This window comes from Nomascus leucogenys, chromosome 8, assembly GCF_006542625.1.
Source record: "Nomascus leucogenys isolate Asia chromosome 8, Asia_NLE_v1, whole genome shotgun sequence".
NCBI lineage: Eukaryota > Metazoa > Chordata > Mammalia > Primates > Hylobatidae > Nomascus > Nomascus leucogenys.
The window spans coordinates 97,853,557-97,872,170 of record NC_044388.1 but is presented as its reverse complement, the minus strand read 5'-3'; the positions used below and the strand labels follow the sequence as shown (position 1 = coordinate 97,872,170).

The 18,614-nt window shown below is 55.2% G+C and overlaps 1 protein-coding gene across 13 annotated transcripts in view; it reads right to left on the bottom strand.

Moving 5' to 3' along the window:
* DAB2IP (DAB2 interacting protein) overlaps window positions 1-18,614 on the bottom strand; it is a 134,131-nt gene that overhangs the window by 31,711 nt on the left and 83,806 nt on the right. The window contains exon 1 of one of the 13 annotated variants that reach the window (XM_030817753.1): window positions 10,533-10,669. The exons of the other annotated variants lie outside the window; for them this stretch is intronic. The gene's annotated coding sequence lies outside the window, so the exon portion shown is untranslated. Of the gene's footprint in view, window positions 1-10,532; window positions 10,670-18,614 lie in introns of those variants that run through there. 13 annotated transcript variants of the gene reach the window in all.

The following is an 18,614-nucleotide window of genomic DNA, read 5'->3' as shown; positions in this document are numbered from 1 at the left end:
AGGGGAGCAGGCACTGGTCTCTACCTCACTCTCATTCCACTCCCAGGAAGGGATGCTTGTAGGCACCCACCTCTAGTCAGCACAGGGTGAGCACCCAGCTGGTCGCTTGCACATCCCTTTTTTCGTATTTCAACTGCACACAGCCCTGCCAGGAGTATTTATCTACCCATTTTACAGAAAGGTATGACAGGGTCAGGGAGGAGCAGTTACTTGAGCTGCCCAAGGCCCCCTGCTGGGATAGGAACCAGGTCAGTCCAGGAGCTATGCCCACAGCTGCCCTATGTGGTGTGGTATCTGGGGGCTGATGCCCCTGTATTCAGGGCTTCTGCTGTCCCCTAGCCCTGGGTCAAGTCCCTCTCTGCTGCCCAAGACTGGGGTGGAAGAGAAGGTGGCCCAACTGCATGGCCCACAGCATCCTCCCGACCCTGTGCCTAGCTCAGTCTCATGACGGCCTTCCCCTCTGACCTCTTGTGGTCCTTGGAGACTAGAGCTTTGGTCCCCGAGGCGAGGTGGCACCAAGGAGGGCAAAAGGCCTTCACATGGGGATTCCACCCCTGCAAATCACTTCCATGGCCCAGGTCTGAGCTACTTCTTACAACAACCCTGCCAGGATGTCGCACATCTACTACATACAGAAGAGGTCTCAAACCGGGGCGTGGACTCCACACTGCCTGCCTCTCACCAGGGCAGAGCTGGCATCCCCAGGCCAGGCTTACCTTGGGCCATGCGTCACATGAACCACCACACAAGTCACCTCACAGAATCTCCACGAGCCCAAGAGGCAGATGCTGACCTCATCCCGCTTTACAGGGGAGAAACTGAGGCCTGCCAGGGAGGGCAAGAGATGTTCCCAGCATCCCATCTTTGATCTAGTGTTGCTGCCACACCCAAACCTTTTGGGTCCATTTCCTCATCTGAAAAAGGAGGAAGGAGGCTTGCTTCACCCAGAAAACACTGGCAGCCGGCACACGCTGAAAGTGCTGTGAAGACAGCGCCTTCGGGGGAGGTATTTCCCAGCCCTTTGAGTTGTGGGGGTGAAGGGATCCCCTCTTGAGACCACAAGGGATTCAATGCCAGCCCCAGAACTTGGCACTCTGAGCCACTGGCTGGCATCTACCTGCCTGCTCCACCTGACCAGGCCCACTCTCACAGCGGCCTGCCTGCTGGGCCCCTCCAGCCCAGGAAGCGGGCCCCAGGCACATGCTGTCCTTCCCCTCTCCTATCCAACCTTCAGCACCCAGCTTCAGTGCCCCTTCTTCCCTGAAGCCTTCCTGGGCTCCCCTGGGCAGACAGCCATATCCAGGCTGTGCTGGGAAGGTCTGTCACAGAACTGGTTCCTTGTCAGGCAGGGGGCTCCTTGTGGGTAATGTTGGGTTTGGCTGGCTCCAAGGTCCAGAGCCTTAGAGTTCCTGGACCAAAACCCCAATACGCCAGCAGCCAAGGTCAGCTAAGCTCAGAGGGAATGGGAGGTCAGCGGGGATAAGGACAGTCCTCCCTCAGCCTGCAAACTCTGGTGACGTGGTTGTTCCCTTGGAGGAGGGATAAAGAAGGCCTGAGGGTGGGTCGTCAGGGCAGCTGCCTGTTCAAGGCCAAGTCCCAAGAGCAGCATTCCAATGTTCATTCCACAGTCTCCGGGAAATGCCCCTGCCCTGGCCCTGTCCAAGTATGGGCCGCTTCCCCCATCCCTCTCAAGGTTAGGAGGCTCATCATACCCTCTGTGGCTGCACCCTGCTCCCCACGGCCCCAGCCCTGAGACCCTTCTAAACATGGGAGATCACTAGCCCCATGACAGTGCTCCAGGGACTAGAGACCCTTTACCTGTCCTCGATGGTGTGGAATCCTTACTGCTCCCACGAAGGAGGTGGCACCATGACACCCAGGTCACACACGGGACAGCCAAGGCCATGGCTAGGGTGACCTGTCCTGGACTCTGCTGCTACAGAGGAGCTTGGCCAGGGCATGGGAGGGCAGAGAGGAATGGGAGTTCCACTGGCCTTCTCCTGTCTAGACCACAGCAGCACCCTCCACTGAACAAGCCACTCCACCTGGCATGGCCTCACTCCTGTCCCTCCTCTCTTGCCTCATGGCCTGTACGATAATCAAGTCCCAGATGCCTCAAGCTGGTGTCCAAGCCCTCCTGAAAGGCCCCTCGCACTACACCCTGGCCGAGTGACCTGGACTCTCCTCCCCAGCTACTTCCTGACAAAGCTGCAAACTCTTACCCTCCAGGGGTCCATGTCCAAGCAGTCTCCTGAGCCTGTCCATTCTGCGTCTCCCTCCACTTCTTTGCCAAACAAAGTCCTTCCTCAGTTTTCAAGGGCCAGCCCAATGTCACCACCACAAAGCGGTCCCTGGTCTCTCCAGACAGACAGCTCACACTACGCTACCTAAGCCCGGCTCAGGGCCACAATCTCCCACCTGTTCCACTTAATTCTCGTGACAATCCTGTCAGGACTAAAAAGGTGCACCTAGAAAGTTGAGGTGACCTGCCCAAGATCACATGCATAGCAAGTGGCCAAGTCAGATGTGAACACAGTTCAGTGGAGTTCAAGACTAACTGCACTAGCCTTGGCCTGGCCTTTCCATCGTCCAGGGGTAGCCCACAGCACCCAGGCAGCAGGGAAAGGTCCACAGCAACCGGGCAGCAGGGAAAGGTCCGCAGCCAGCTAACCCACTAGCTGTGACCCACTCACTCCAGGTGGGGAAGGAAGGACCGGGGGATACAGGGATGGGGCAGCCCCTGCCCAGGGCCCAGGAAACGTGGGCACAAGGCACGGAGAGCTGCTGTGAGAGACAGCGCCAGGGCCCAACAGCAGCTCATTGTGAGGGCTGGTGGCAGAACAATGGGGACACTGTCCTGGCTCCTGGGGCCTAGCCTTATCTGACAGCCTTCCAGCCAACCCACAAGCTGTTTTTCAACTCTGATCCTTTTTTCTCTTAAAAGGTCGGTGACACAGAAGCTCAGCAAACTCATTATTCCAAGGAGGGAAAAGACCCCAAACCAAAACTTAACAGTAATTAAAAATCCCTACTTGGCACAGCAAGGGTGTTCCCAGCTACTGGATGGGGGGAATTGAGTGTGGGATTGTTTGGTCGGAAAAGTAAGGGGCTCAGGGTCACCCTCCAAATCTCGAAAGCTCAGAGGGAGCTGCCCTGTGTGGCCCCAAAGGGCAAGGCTGGGACCAGGAGAGGCCACTTCCAGCTCAGTCACAGCTGTCCTTGAATGGGCCAGGCTCGTCTGGTTTTAGAGAGTGGGCTCCTGTCTCTGAAAGTGTGCAAGCAGGAGCTGGGGGGCCCCTTTAAGACATGCTGCATGGTTAGGGCTGCCAGGGTAATGGGCTGGGCAGTACACAAAGGCAGGCAGTGCAGTGGGCACTGGGATTAAACATACACACACACGTGCGCACGCGCACACACACACAAGTGAATACTACAGAAATGCACCTGCAGCTGCGAGCAGGCAGGAGGACAGAGGGCCTAGTGTCAAGGGTGCCTGGCTGTAGAGCAAACCTAGTCTCTATTCCTTATGAAACATACAACCTTGGATACTTTAAGTCATTCGACTCTCTAGGACTCAGTTTCCCCATCCGTAGTGAGGATAACGACACACCTTCCTCACAGGTTGCTCTAAGGATCAAATGAGACCATGCAGGCAGAAGGCTCAGGAGGGCAGGGGTGTCAGTGACTCCCATCCATTGCTCGTAACTGTTCATGCCTCTTTGGTCTGTTCCATTCGCCCACCTCATTGCCAGCCACAATGTCAGGAGCTGGAGACACAGCCATGAACAACACTGGTGAAAGATGCACACGCTGCTATCAAGGCTGACATTTCTGGGATAGGTCATACTTTTGACAATTTGGAATGACAAGATATGGACTTCCCAGGCTGTTTCCTGTTCCTGTCCCCTGACGACTCAAACTCTTTATGTTCTCCATGCCTCAGTTTTCCCCATCTGCAAAAGAGGGATCAATCATATCTGCCCAAATGCTCTGGGATGCCTCAAATTTCTTTAAAAAGCCCTTAATTTCCTGAGGCGAAATGAAAGGAGAAGAAGGTGTGCCTAGCAGTGGGCAGTAGACTCCCGTGAGGAGGCCCCTTTAGCCTGCTCACGGGAGTCTACTGCCTGGGACTCCCAAGCACAGCCATCTCCAGCCCCAGTCTCCAGCCCACCAGCCTGTGTGGTCCCAAGCCACTGTCCACTACTCCAACCAGGTCTGGAAGGAAGAGAAATCCTGGACAAGGTTTGTCTCCACAGAGTTGGTGCCCACCCGAAGGCTGGCAGGACCTGATGGTTCTGCAGTCAGGACTTCAGCAGACTCTCAAGGCCTGATCAGGTCAGAACATGCCAATCATGCTTCTGTCTGTCATAGCCAGGCAGGTCCAGGGGCTGTGCTAGAAGCGTCTGCCCACACTGGAAGGAGAGAGAGTCTGGACATGGTCAGAATGAATGCACTGACCTGCTGGGAATCAAGCGGCAGGACATAAACAGGGCAGTGCCCTGCCTAGCATGTCCAGCAGAGCTCTCTTCCCAAGCCCAGCCTTGCCCCGCTGGCCTGGGAACCGGCTGCTCAGAAGGCCAGTGCTCACTCCTGGCCCAGCTGGGATCCCAAGGGAGAGGAGAGGAATGCAGCCGCCTGGTGGCTCCCAGGGCCCTGGGGAGACAGAGCCTGTCCTAAAAAGGCAGAGAGATTGGCTGCCCTGCCTGGGAAGTCTTCCAGGGATGACAGGGCCCAGAGGCGTGGTCCCTCTCAGCCCAGGGTTCCCTCAGGCCAAGGTAAGGGGTAGGACCTAGCAGTCACCAAGACCCAGCTGTGATGCCCCATACACACAGAGCACCCTGGGCTGGGAGACAGGGAGGCACCTGGCCTTCTGCCCTCATCCCTGGGAGCCTGTGCTTCCCCCCACATCACAGGGCTGAGCTGGCAGAGGAGGGTCCACACCCTGCAACCAAAACAGGAGGATGGGACAGCTCATGCTTGCTGTGAGGTCTGGTGTCCCGTGGTGCCCAATATAGGCTGACTGAATGAATGACACTGTGGCAGCCTGGACCTAACAGCCACTTACTAAGCACCTACCATGTGCCAGCTGCAGGTGTTCTTACCAAAGTACACACATCATCTCATGGCCTTCTCCCAACAACTCTGCAAAAAAGGCAGCACTGCCCCAGAAGAAAGGGAAAGTAGGTATTCAAGCTCAGGTCCCACGAGCCCTGGCTCATGGGGCAACTTTTCCCGTACACACCAAGTTAATCCAAAAGGTTTAATGGAAGCTTTAGGATGTTCTCTAAAGAGGAAACTGAGGCTTGGAGAGAGGGAATGGCTTGGCTAGGTCACATGGTCCAGAAGTGAAAGCTGGGGTTCTAATAGCCTGGTCACCCTCTGCGGGACACTCCTGGCACCTACCTCACAGTAGGTCAGGCCTGGAAGCCAGGCATCCAATCAGCCCAGCACCCCAGCAATGGCCAGTTCCTCTCCCTGAAGGAGTCTTTGGTCTCTATCCCAGCTGTATCTAAGGTCTATCACAGACCCTGAACGAGTTTCCTCCCCTTTCTAGGTGCCATTTCTTCACACACTGAGCTACTTCAGAGAAAGCCACAAAAACCCTATGTCAACTCCCTAGAACACAAGGGACCATAAACTATCACAACTGCTACCAACACCACTACCATCACCTGTAATAACATAATAGTAACATCTCACTGCTGCCTGGGGTGACTTGGGCCAAAGCTCAGGAGAGACCAGGGATTCAAGAGGGCGCTGGTACCGGCTCCTGAATGAGAGGCAGCCTTCAACATCCTCTGCCCGTATAAACTGTGCAAGCCTAATGGAGTTTTCAAAAAACATTCAGGAACACATTTACCTTTCCACATCTTATTTTTTTTTTTTTTTTTTTTTTTTGCGGGGGAGGGGAGGTGCAGAGAGAGAGAGAGAGGAGAAACAAAAAACTTTCCATCTAATCCCCCAAGTCATCCTGCAGCCTGAATAATTTCAGGTTTTTAATCAATAGCTGTCAGACTTGTCAAATTACTTTGGGGACCGCAAAGCAGTTTTTAAACATTCATAAACCTCAGTAGAACAGCGAAGTGCCCTGAATTTTAAAAGAAGAGCATCTAAGGAACACTCATTGACGAGGGTGAGTGGTGGGCAAATCAAGAGTGAGCTGCGGGCTAGCTGCCCCTGCCCCTCTTGCTTCTGAGCAGGGACAACCCTGCAGCCCTCCCTGGCCTGTAGGAACAACTATCAGGCTTGGCCTGGCCGCTCAGAAAGTTTAGGGAGAGTGACAGTCTCCCTACCCCCAGCCCCAGGAAAAGAGCCCAACTTCCCTGCACAGCACCTGGGGCTCCAAGCCTAGCCACAAATGCAGCAACTCTGAAGCTCCCAAGCTCTAGAGCCCACCACAAATGTGCTAGCCCACTGCCCTCCCCCAATCTCTCCACTTGGCACCACTCCTGAGAATGTTTCAAGGCCCTGACCCGTGCGTTCCCTCTCCTTGAGCTCAGTCTGTGCCTGGCTCCTCCTCACACGTGAACACACCCATGCATCATGGCCTGAGTGGGACTGGTTTCTAACTGGTCCCTGCACCCCACTCGGGACCAGAAATACCTCCAATCAGCCACCTCAGGGTCCTGGGGATGCAAGACCCAAGTGGGAAATGATAATGAAACAAAAGAATAAATGAGCTGAAAAGCGAGTATTTCCATTCTCCAGGAAGTGCTTCCCCTCTGGCTTATCTAATTCCTCCCAGCTGTCCACATCCAGGAAGCCCTCCTTAGCTCATGCTGCCCCCCCGGCAGAATGCAGGGGCAGAGGCAGCATCTTCTTCCATCTCATCTCCTGCACCCGAGACCTGGGCGCCATGCCACGTTACTTCCTGGAACCATGTGGGCCATTCATGTTGGGGTGATCTAGGGATGGCCTCCTTCCCGCATCCTTGAGGGCCAGGTTTCCTGCCTCAACCAAGGACCACCCACTTGTCCGCAGAGCCCCAGCTCCTGGCACTATGCTGGTTGAAGGTGGTAAGCAGGCATGGTTCCTTAAAAACACACACACACAACTCTGTGACTTTGGCCAAATTAATTAACCTGTGTGCCTCAGTTTTCTCATCTGGAAAACAGGGACACCACCACCTTTGACTGTAGGGCTCAACTGACCTGCAGCGAGCTCTCCATACACAGCCCCAGTAATCAGCCCTGGCTGCCCCCATGACCATCCAGGCTGAGCTGAGACTGCCTTCCTGGGACATTCTGTCCATTCCTGCACGCCCTTCCCGCCAGCACTTCTCTGGATGCTCCTGGTTTCTTCCTGGGCCCAGGACATTTCCAAGATCTGTCTCTCACTCTGCCCAGCAGATCCTTCCTGACTCTCCCCACAGCTGAGCTCTCAAAAAGCCTCTCTGCCAACTGACCCCAGATCGCCTCACCTGCTCCACCCCCTTACCTCAAGAGCAGGCTCCAGAGTACAGGTCATTTTAAGCAGGAATCTGAGACCCCCATTTAAGAAGAGATGGAAAAATCTACGAACAAATGCTGGCACCCTAGACTCCAGCCCCAGTGGTCACTCCAGCTCAGCTATCTCTTCAATTCCAGCCACCATTTGGGACAGAGGCTCCCTCCTTGTTAGCAGCCTGAGCTCAGAGAGACAGAAGAGGTGAAGATGTGAAGGGAAGGAGCGCTGGGCCAAAGGAGTGTGGACCTCGGATGGGCTTCTCCTGCACCTCAGCTTCCTCCCCCGTCAAGTGGGTTGCCCTTGCCTCCTGGCACAGTTTGCTGAAGATGTATCTATCATGCTAAGGCACCCCCCCCACCCCTGCCCCGTCCCAATCCTGGGCAGAGTTGATCCAGCCACCAGCACAGCCACTGAGCGCCTCCACTATGTCTGCAGGAGCATGTGGGGCTATGGGCCTAGGGATGTCACCTGCCCATTCCTCCCAAAGCCTGAGGTCTGAAAGTCTGCGTGGGGCACCAGAGCAGCTGCTTCTCAGGCTGTAACTAGCAGGAGACAGCCAGGAGTGTTCAGCAGCAGCAAGACAGCAGGAAAGTGGCTGTCAGTAAGCCACAGGGTTCCAGGCCACTGACACGGGCAGAAACTCTGAGACACCATGTCAAAGAAAACCAGGAGTGTGGCTGCTGAGTTCCTCCTGCTGCCAGTGACCATGCACCAAAGCCACCTGTGGCTCTCAAGTACCTGCTCACCCACCACACCACAGTGAGCCCACATGCCTGGGAAGGGCACATAGGGCACTGGCTCTGCACCTCTGACCCTCACACAGTTAACTGCAGCAAAGAACGAGGCTCTGACACCTCCAGGGGCTTCCCAAGGCCAGTGTGTCAGACTTCACGGTCTGCCCTTTTCCCCCACATTCCACACTGGCTGAATCCAGGCTAAGCTAGCCCTGTCATTTGCCATCTGGCCCACAGCCTTCCAACTGAGAAAGCAACGTACTTAAAATCCAGCTTCCCAAGGTTTCCAGGTCCCAACCCAGCCATGCCAGCCCTGCTTGGCCCTATCTGGCTCATCGTGCTAAACTGCACGCCTCTGCTCAACGGGTTGCACTCCAGCAGCCTATCCATCTACGGCCGGCTCAAAGGCCACCACCTCCACAAAGCCTCCCCCAGACCTGACAACTCCCTCCAGGGTTTGCGCCTATGCACACGCCCTCTGCTCTGAAGCAGAGGCTCAGAGAGGTCAAGCAGCTTGCCTGAGGTCACAATTCACAGGCACAAGGGTGGTGCAGGGCACCTGGCACTTGGGCTCTAACTCCAAACTCTCTTCACTGCCCATCAATGCCTCAGGTTTTCACCAAACCTACAAAAATCCTATGACCAAATGCACCAACTTTTAAGTAACTACAGGAAGCCTGGGTCACCAGAAATGTACTGAGCCCTGCCTTTGTCACCTCCTGGGTGGCTGTCAGTAAAACAGTGAGGACACCTACTGGCAGGCAGTCTCATCCGCCCCCAGCCGTGGCAATGAAGGTGGTTAGGACCAACCTGCACTGAGACTTGGCTGTAACAAGCCCAATCCTTCCTCTGACTTTTTTCAGAAATGGGTATTTGCCCAGTAAAGACGCTACCACACCGAAGCGATCTGGCTTCTGACAACTGTTTCAAATATTCAAGCAGAGCCAAAACACACCCCTGGCCCAGACACAGTCTTCCCAGTCTCCCACCCGCCTCCACCCCACCCAGTGGGCTTGGGCCCCATGGACTAGGGAGTGGAAGCAGGAAGGGAGAAGAAAAAAGAAAGTTCTGCTGAGGAGCTGGGGCAGAGATACCATGGCCCCCAAACCCCAGTGCAGCCCCACCCAGCCAGCCAAGGGTTCGGCCACTCAGAGCAAAGGCCAAGCTCCTCAGTTCAGAAAACTTGTCAGCAGTCCCTGGCATTTCCCGGTTCTCAACGGAGCACACCACAGGGGCCACCGCGCCTGGGGGACGGAGCAACTCACACTGGGCTTCCTCTCATTTTAAAAACTAAAAACAGCAACAGTGCTCTTCTTGGTGTCCCGCTTTTTCGCAGGTCCCTCCTAACCGTTTCTACATTCTGGGCCGGCAGTGGATGTCTGCGTAGAAGGGCAGAGATGGCATCCCAGGGTGCTCCGGAGTCCCTCCTGGGACCAGCTCCTGTGACAGTCACTCACTGAGGGTGTCTGCTGCCACCCAGCTCATTCAGGTCTCCCTGGGCTCTGAGGCTGCCTCCCTCTTGGCTTTCCCAGCCTCTCTTGTTCTAAGCTCCGCTCAGGCCACTCACCATCCCTCAGCACAGCCACCAGGCTTGGGAAGCCGAGTGGCCGGGCGAGCCTTCCTGCTGTCCGCTGCTCCTGGCTGGCCCCGGCCAGCCTAGCCCCGCCCTGCTCCCAGACATGCCACTCCAGCCCTGTCCGCTGGGACTAATCATGGCTAGTTCAACAAAGGCTATGTTCCAACTCTCTGTAATGTGCTTTTAAAGGGCCAGTGTCCTACTTGGGCCTGCTGGGGTCTTAAAGGTACAGGTCCCTTTTTCCTCTAGGAAACAGGAAAGAAAGAAACAAAAAACAAAACTCCAAAATTCATGGTCAGGTTAGAGGCCCTCAGCTTATGAGGAAGATTTTAGACACAATGAACAATAGTAAAAATTCAAAGTCCACGAAGGTCCCAAAGAGCTCAAAAACAAAACAAGGAAGCTAAACCTCAGGAATAAGAGCTGGGATAGCAGCCCTCTTCGGGCACTACGTGCTGGGCACAGCACTGGGTACTTTGTGGCCCCGTCTCATTTGTTCCTCATCACTCCACAGACAGGCATTACCACTGCCCCATCTTTCAGATGAGGAGGCTGACAGTGCAAGGGCTCCCCAGCTCGCCAGGACTTCATGCAAGTCAGCTGCAATGCTGGGCCACACCCTGTGAGGTCCATTCCAGCCAGAGTATTCCTCCCACCTGCTCCCTCCACGAGGCCCTGACTGCTCCATCCCACCTGGACCACAGGCCCCAACTGCTCCACATCCTCCAGTGTCTCTCCATGATGAAGAAAGAAGGGGGCGAGATGAGGAGTCTCACCTGTCACAGGTGCCCCACCACCAGGCTTTCAGTTTGAGCCTCAGAACCCTGTGGGATCGGGTCTATCTTTTCCTCCATCTTCCAGATGAGAAGACTGGAAATCATGACTTCTGACACAACACGAAAGGAGAGGAACACTAAGGGAAGGTGAAAGCAGAGAAAAACGGGGAGTCAGAGGGAGGATGGGGGGAAGAAAAGGCAGGTGCAGGGAACCAAGGCAGATGGGGGCAACAGTCCTTCCAAGCCCAGGACTCAGGCAAGCTGGCCGAGGCCCTTCCACTGTCCACAGGAGTGGGGCTTCTCCTGGGGCAAAGGTGGGCAGGGCCTGCCTAGTTACCGGAATAGGAGTGGGACGGGGAGAGGAAGGGAAGAGAGACTTGACTGTCTGCGTCTCAGCATCTGGTCTACAGTACTCTCAGAGAAGCGTGGGCCATTCTGGCACCTGGAGTGGCTGGGCCCACAGTAGGTGCTGTGTGGCTATCTTCTTTTTTTGAGATGGAGTTTCACACTTGTTGCCCAGGCTGGAGTGCAACGGCGCAATCTCAGCTCACTGCAACCTCTGCCTCCCAGGTTCAAGTGATTGTCCTGCCTCAGCCTCCCAAGTAGCTAGGATTACAGGCATGGGCCACCACACCTGGCTAATTCTGGATTTTTTTTTAGTAGAGACGGGGTTTCACCATGTTGATCAGGTTGGTTTCAAACTCCTGACCTCAGGTGATCCACCCACCTTGGCCTCCCAAAGTGCTGGGATTATAGGTGTGAGCCATCGTGCCCTGCCCAGTGTGGCTATCTTTGGTCAGAAAAGCCAAGGCCAGGAGGCATCTTCAGGTCCAACTCCACAGGGGCTGAGTCATTCAAGGATTTAGCACCCTCACTCTGTTTCTATGATGCCTGGAAGTCAAATAAGTTTCAGAATGTGTAGCCTGATGGTAAAGAAGATGAGCTCTGAAGCCAGGCTATGTTCAAGCCTGGACTCTGCCACTTGTAACCTGTGTGGTCTTGGACAGGTTAAGTCACCTCCCTAGGCCTCTCTCAGTTTCCTCCTCAAAAATGGACATAATATTATTTACCTCATAGGATTGCCGAGAGGATACAGAACAAAGCCTGCTTTCAGGTGGGGTGAAGGAAGCTGCCCCAGGATAGCTGGAGGCACAAACAGGAAACCAGCCTCTTGGGTAGTGACCGTGGCCAAGTCATTTCTTTCTCTCAGCCTGTTTCTTTCTATAAAAGGACCCTCAGTGATTTCCAGGCAGGACCACCCCTCTGCCACCTTTCAGATGCCTGCTCCGTCCCATAAGGAGACAAGGACAGAAGGTGAGAAACACTGAGAAAGGCTGGGCTGTGGCCCAAATCCTTTGAGGCCTGAAAACAGCCTGCCTCGGCTACCCAGGCCCAGGCTAAGCAAGTCTGCTGGGTGGGTAGGAGGGGCAGAGCAGGAGGGAAGCGAGAGCCTAAAAAGCCACACAGGCTGTCAGGAGGGAGCATAAGGCTTTGCCTCTCCAGGTGGGGCCCCGCCTCCACACCTCTCTGGGTTTGTCTTCCACTCCTCACCTGTGGTCATGGCATGTGATCTGGCTGAGCTCACTTTACCTATGGGGAGTTCTGCATCAGACACAGGGCCACCCTACACACCTGCTGCAGAAACAGCCTCCCCAAAAGCTACAGGCTTTGCCGCAAGCATCCCCAAGGCTAGACGAGGTTCAAGGCTTGCCTCATCCTATCTTCCTGGAGCCGAATGCATCCGGTGTGCATGTGGGGAGAGGAGAGGGTGTCGAGCATCAGAGGAAACAGGTGGGTGGGAGGCAGGAGGAATGCCTTGGAGCCCTGGCAGAACATCTGGCCACTATTCTTGAGAGGTAGTAGGAGACCTGGGTGCCTTAACCTCCACCCTTACTACCTCACCCCCAGGATTAGTCAGTAAGAAGAGGCCCGATTTGGGGGTTTTGCAGGCCCAGGCTGCAATTCTGGTCGTGTCATTTAGCAACTGTGGAACCCTGGACAAGTCCTTTTACTTTCCTGAGTCTCAGTTTCCTCATGTATAAAATGAGGTAATACACTATCCCCTGCAGATAACAGATGTAAAAACACTGGTTAACCAGGAAAAGCATTTAACAAAGCAACTGACAACCCCAAACTCAAACATCTGAGTGCCATTCATTCAACAGACACTGAAACCCACCAGGGGTCCAGCAGACATTAGGTTATCTCCAGCTCTGTGTGCCAACCCTGCACCCTCAAGCCGATGCATTCTGAACCCTCACCAGAGCCAGCAAAATGTCCTGGGGTAGGGTTGTTGGGGGTGAGGGTTAGAGCTCCTGGCCACCAAAATATTGTGTAAAAAATCTCAAACTTTTCCAGAAGCCAGACACATAAAGGAGGCTTCCAGAGAAATACCCTTGGTGTAAAGGAAGTCTAGTTCTGTTCTGGGAAAGACACTTGAGGTAAGCCAGGCTCCAGGATACTCTTATTTAGGGGCCATGGACCCAGAGAGACTGGGGTAAGGAAAGGGGCTGATGGGGGGAACACAGGGTCAACAGACTCAGTGTTGAGTCCAAAAACGTGACAGGGCACAGTCAGCAAGCCTTCCAGAGAGTGGGTGGAGAGGGCTCAGAGAGCTGGGAAAGATCACTGGTGGGGGGCCTATGGGCGCTCCTGAATCAGAATCTCCAGGCTGAGAGCCACTGGGTCAGCTGCTGCTGGTAAACCTACGCTGTGGACAGAGAACATTCAGGCCCCTCCCCGGCCCTCCCCTCCTCAACATCCTGGGCCAGCTGGGTCCTCACGCACTTCTCTGCTCACTGCTATCCCCGCCACCTTCTCACCTCCTTTTCCTACTCAACACACCTGTCTGTTCCGACCCCACTGGGTCTCCTTGAGGACACCAAAGGCCTTCATGTTGCCAAAGTCAACCAGTTTCTGTGCCTTACTACCCCCTGAACCCAGGCCACCCTGCTCCAGCTTTCCTCTGTTCTCACAGGCTGCTAGCACCTCACCTCCTTTCCTCCGGGTGCTGGAGCTCCTCAGGGCTGTTTCGGAGACACTCTTCCTTAGCACAACACTTTCCTTTGGTGATTGTATCCACTCCCATAGCTCTAAATACCTCCAGCATGCTCACGACTCCTAAGTGTTTCCCCAGCCCTTCCCTCCTCTGAGCTCCAGACCCACGTGTCTCCATGCTTGCCTGACAGCGCCTCCGGGACACCTCTCAGAGCTTCATGTCTGAAATGTCCAGCATGGAGCCTCAGTAGCAAAGCCAGGAGCCCTTCCTTTCCCTGGCCTTTGGAATCCAATCCAACACAAATCCTGCTGCTACCCCCTCTGAAATCCCTCATACTTGTTTACTCCTCTCCATCTTCTCCAGGCAGCCTCCCCAACCACTGGGCTTCCCCTTGCCCCTACCGGGGGAGTCAGAGGGACCCTTCAGAAATTCGAATCAGATTACTGAACTCCTCACCTTAAAAGCCTTCAATTACTCCCCACTGCACTGAATAAATCGGAACTGCTCCCCAGGTGAAAGACGTTGGCAGTCGTGACCTACCTACTCTCTGACCTCATCCAGCAACACCCAACGCCCCCCCACCACACACACCAAAGTCTCTGTTTCCTGCTCAAGGACTTTGTACTTGCTGCTCCCTAGGCTAGTTCTTGCTCCAGCACACTCTAACAGCAAACTGGCAGGCTTCCGGCATCTTCTGCAACACAATCCTTCCCTGACTGCTCCATCTACAACAGGTCCTGCCCTGCCCCCATTACTCCCTAGTGGAACACTTGGCTTGTTTCCTTCATAGCATCTTGCTCATGCAGCTAGCAAATATTTAAGTGCAAACTATGTGCCAAGCACTATTTAGGCACTGGGAAGACAGGTGCTGAACAAAGCAGACAGAAATTCCCTGACTCACATTTCAGTAGGGGAACTTCACTCGATCGGGAATCACTTTGTTTCTCCGCTTATTTCTTATCTGCCTCTCCCGTCACAAGGTAAGCTGTGTGTGGCCAAGCTCTACGTGTTGTATTTCTGTGTCTTAAGAGAGGGTCTAACACGGTGTAAGAGCTCAGTAAGTCCTGATGAAATCAAGATGCAAAAACAAAGACCAGGGCAGCCAAAGAACCAAACCCCAAACACTGAGAGACACAAGAAATCAAGAGCCAGGTCTTGAATGCCTCCCATGGTGTCTCTCCCTAGCCCTGGGGGCCTCAGGTGGGAAGGAAAGCTTCTGTGATAGCCCAGCCTTCTGGGGTCAGACACGGGCATATGGGGCAGTTTCGTTTAACTGCTGGGGAACACGTGGATGACTGCAGGCCTGAGAAGTGAGGGCGGCTTCTTGAAGAGGCTAGATCTGAACAAGGCCAACCCACACCTCCCTCCCAGATCTAGGGAGGAGGAAAACGAATTTGTGTTTTAGGGCTCTGATGTCTGATGTTCTTTGCTCTAGCAGGAAAGAAGAAAAAAAAACACCTTTACTTTTTATTAGTGTCTGGATCAATAAAAGTTTTAGAAGTAAAGCTTCTCTCCTGCAATACTAATTGCGAGAGAGAGAGACAGACGCGGATTATTAAATCTGTCTTGGAGAGGCAGGGCTGGGAGAGCGTGAGGGCACAGGGGCACTGGCAGTTTCCCCCTCACCTGTGCTGGGAGCCTCTGGCTAAAGGCCCTCATTAGCCCCGAAGCCTAGGGTCAACGCCCGTTCCTCACAGCTCACCCACCGAATGCTGGTTCCCTGAGCCTAGGTCAGCAGCCAGGCCGCTGGATGCCCACATTCCAGGTGCCCCACAACCTTGCCTGCTTGGCCTTCTCTGAGCTGCGCCCTAAAGCTTCCCCCCAGCCCACCTCCCCACCTCCAGGCTGGAAGCTCCAGGAGGGCAGGGCTTGCTTCCCTGGAGGAGGAACCAGTTTAGCAACCCCAGCCCCCACCTTCACTCTTCCTCCCAAGTCCGAGGGAGTCCCCCATTCAGTCCCCCAAGCCTTGCACTTTCACAGCACACCAACAAGCCCTGCCCACTGAGGACTCAGTCCTGGGACCAGGCCTCATTGGAGAAACAGCTCCTCACCCTCCAGCCCCACCAAAGCCTGTCTGACCCCATACCTGGCTGGAGACCCACCCACTGGGGAAGAAGTATCCTTGTGGTGTCTGTCCTCCCTCCCACAGAACTTCAAACAGACCTTTGTGGTGGGAGAGCAGGCCTCTCTGCTGACCTGGTTCTGGGCACTTGCAACCCCCGAGGCTCTGGAGCCAGATCTGGCTTCCGAAGATGGCCAGGTCTCCAGTGAGCAGCCCCTCCGGCCCGGCCCAGGATCTTGCCGAAGTTGTCACTAAGAAGTCCAAGGCCACAGAGGCCCATTCCCAAGGGCGGAGCTCACCCAGGCACCTCTTCTGGACAGATTAGGGGGCCTCTCGGCTGGGCTGGCATCTAAGAGGTGAGCCTACGAGGGCTTCCCCTTCCTGAAAGGCACGTGCTGAATCTGTGTCTTCCAAGCTGAAATTTCAAAAATGACTTAAACACAGTGATGACAACATCTAAAGGTTTCCGTGTCCCTCAGGAAACAAGTGGAAAATTACAGTCTTCCATACAGGTAACCACATGGCACAACCTCCAGGTCCAAGACGACGAGAAACACTCCTGAAAGCAAACTATTGCTTCCAGCCATGGCAAGTCTCCCTCCAAGGGCCTCTGGGCAGGGTGCAGGCCAGAGCACAGAGCTCTGGGTCAGGAAAGAGGGAGGAGCCGTCCCTACAGACTCCTCCCCTGATATGCTGACTCCGCCCAAGGTCATATCCTGCCTCAAGCCTCGCCTCTGGGCCTTTGTATTTGCCATTCCGTGGGCAAGGCTGGTTCCTCCTCATTCTGGTCTCAGACTCAAAAGTCCCGTCCCAGCAAGAGGCCTTCCCTCATCTCTCTAGCTAAAGGGGCAACTCCCACCTCCCAAGTTATCACCCTGCTTCGTTTTCTCCACAGAACTACCCTGAAGTCATCTTGTTTGTTTCTGTCTTTTACCCACCATGAAAATGTCCGGTCCACGAGAACAGGGACCTGCACGCCCCGGTAAGCCCAGCACACCTCGAACCAGAGCCTGGCACAAAGTAGGCACTCGACAGATGTACTGAATGAATGAATGCATTTTTCAAGCTGGTCTGAGCCAGGTCAGCCAGAGCAGTGGAAGGCAGGAGCGGGGGAACCAAACGATTTGGGGGCGCGCCAAGGTAACCTCCCCTGAGCGCTGCTCCCAGAGCATTCCGGACTAACGTCGGGCTGCGCCACGCCCCAAACCCTCTCCAGCCCGGAAGCGGCCAGCCCCAGCCCCAGCCCCAGTCCTCCGGACCCGCCCACCCACCCCACAGCAGCAGGCCCAGCCCTTCCCAGGCCCGGCAGCGGGTGACATTCCGCGGCCAGCTGCCTCCAGCTGCAGCCACTTCCCGCTAGCGACCCGCCGCTGCGCTTCGGTACGCCGGGCGGGCGGGACGCGCAGGCCCTGGAGCGGGGTTTCGGGGGTCTCTGCCTTGCAACCCCTTCCCCACCTTCGTGCGAGTCTGGGTCCCCACCGGGCCCGCCAGCCCCTCACTCGCCCGCGGCCCGGCTCTCGCGGCGCATTCTAGTTCGGCCCGCTGGCCCCACCCCGGGTTCGTCGGGCTTAGACCAGCGCAGCCCAGAGACCTAACCAAGGCAAACGCTCTCCCTTCCCCACATTTCCATTCAAACATTTTAACAAGTGAACATAACTGAGGTCCAGACACGGCCAGGGGTTTGCCTACCATGATCCCCTAACCCGACTCCCCACCCCGACTTGGGACTAGACAGCCTAAGCTGAGAAGGGCACTGGGTTCCCAGGCAGCAGTGCCGGGTTTTCTCTTCTGGAAAGCACCCGGCTAGTCCGGCAGGACAGAAGGCAAAGGTCGGGTGCAGGGAAGGAGGAGATAGGCTGGTAAGCTGTGTGAGCTGTGTGAGCTGCCCCGGTTCCTGATTGCACCCAGAAGCCTGGGGGCAGACAAACCCCTGCCCCACCTGCTGGCCTGGAGATTCATCCTTGGGTCATTTAAACACGGAAACAAAAACCCCTAGGGGAAAGGCACACCCAGCCAACCAGGTATTTTTGCCTGGGGTCACCCTTTTTCCCATCCCACTAGAGAAGCCACCGCAATGGTATCCACTTACTGAGTCTCTACCACATGCAGGGTATCATACCATCACACCTCCTTCCCTTACAGCCACCAGCTAGAGGTGCTAATCCAGCTGAGGCCAGGAACCCAAGGCTGCACAGCATCCTGATGTAAATATGAACAGAAGCCAGTGGGAGAACAAGAGCCACCCGCTGGAGTCCCACCTAGGTCCTGCCCAGCTCCTCCCATCCTCCACCCTAAGGCATCACAGACCCCAGGTCAGTCCTTGGCAGTTGCAGCCTGCTCTAGTGTTTCAGCAAATAACTACTGAGCTCCTGCTAAGCTGCAGGCTGTGTTAGGCACCTACTGTGTACAGGCAGGCAGGATACTGTCTGGGGTTATTGCAGGACTGGTGAAGAGGTTTTACTGTGCCCCCAGCAGCAGTCCCCAACCTGGAAAGTCCCTGACTCATTCCATCTCCTGCTGGGCCCTAGGCTCCAGGCTCAGCTCTGCCGTGCACACAGGTCAGGCGATCCAACACCACCCCGTCTGTCCACATTTGCATCACTCCACACCTCCAAAGCCCAAAGAGCTACCCAGCTCCCCCTACTGCCTAAAAGGCTCCCAGCCAGAAGAGCACTTAGTGTCCCCTTCCTTCTGAGAAGTTTTTTCCTCAGAGTTGTCATCTGTTTATCCAATGTCTTAATAAAATTTCCTAGCAGGGGAAAGGTGAAGATAGAGTCTCAGAGAGGTCCTGGGGCCAGAGAAGCCTCCTTTGGCTCCAAAGCAGCCAAACCAACAAGGAAGGCGAAAGCAGAGTGCATCCTCTGAGCACCACCTCCCTCCCGGGTGCAGGCTCCAAGCCAGGTCTGCTCCCACTGATTTCATGATCATGGCAACAAACAGGCAAGGCAGATACTGCGACCACTTTATAGATGAAATCAAGTCTGGAATAGCCAAGTCATTTGCTCAAGTTGACCCCACTACA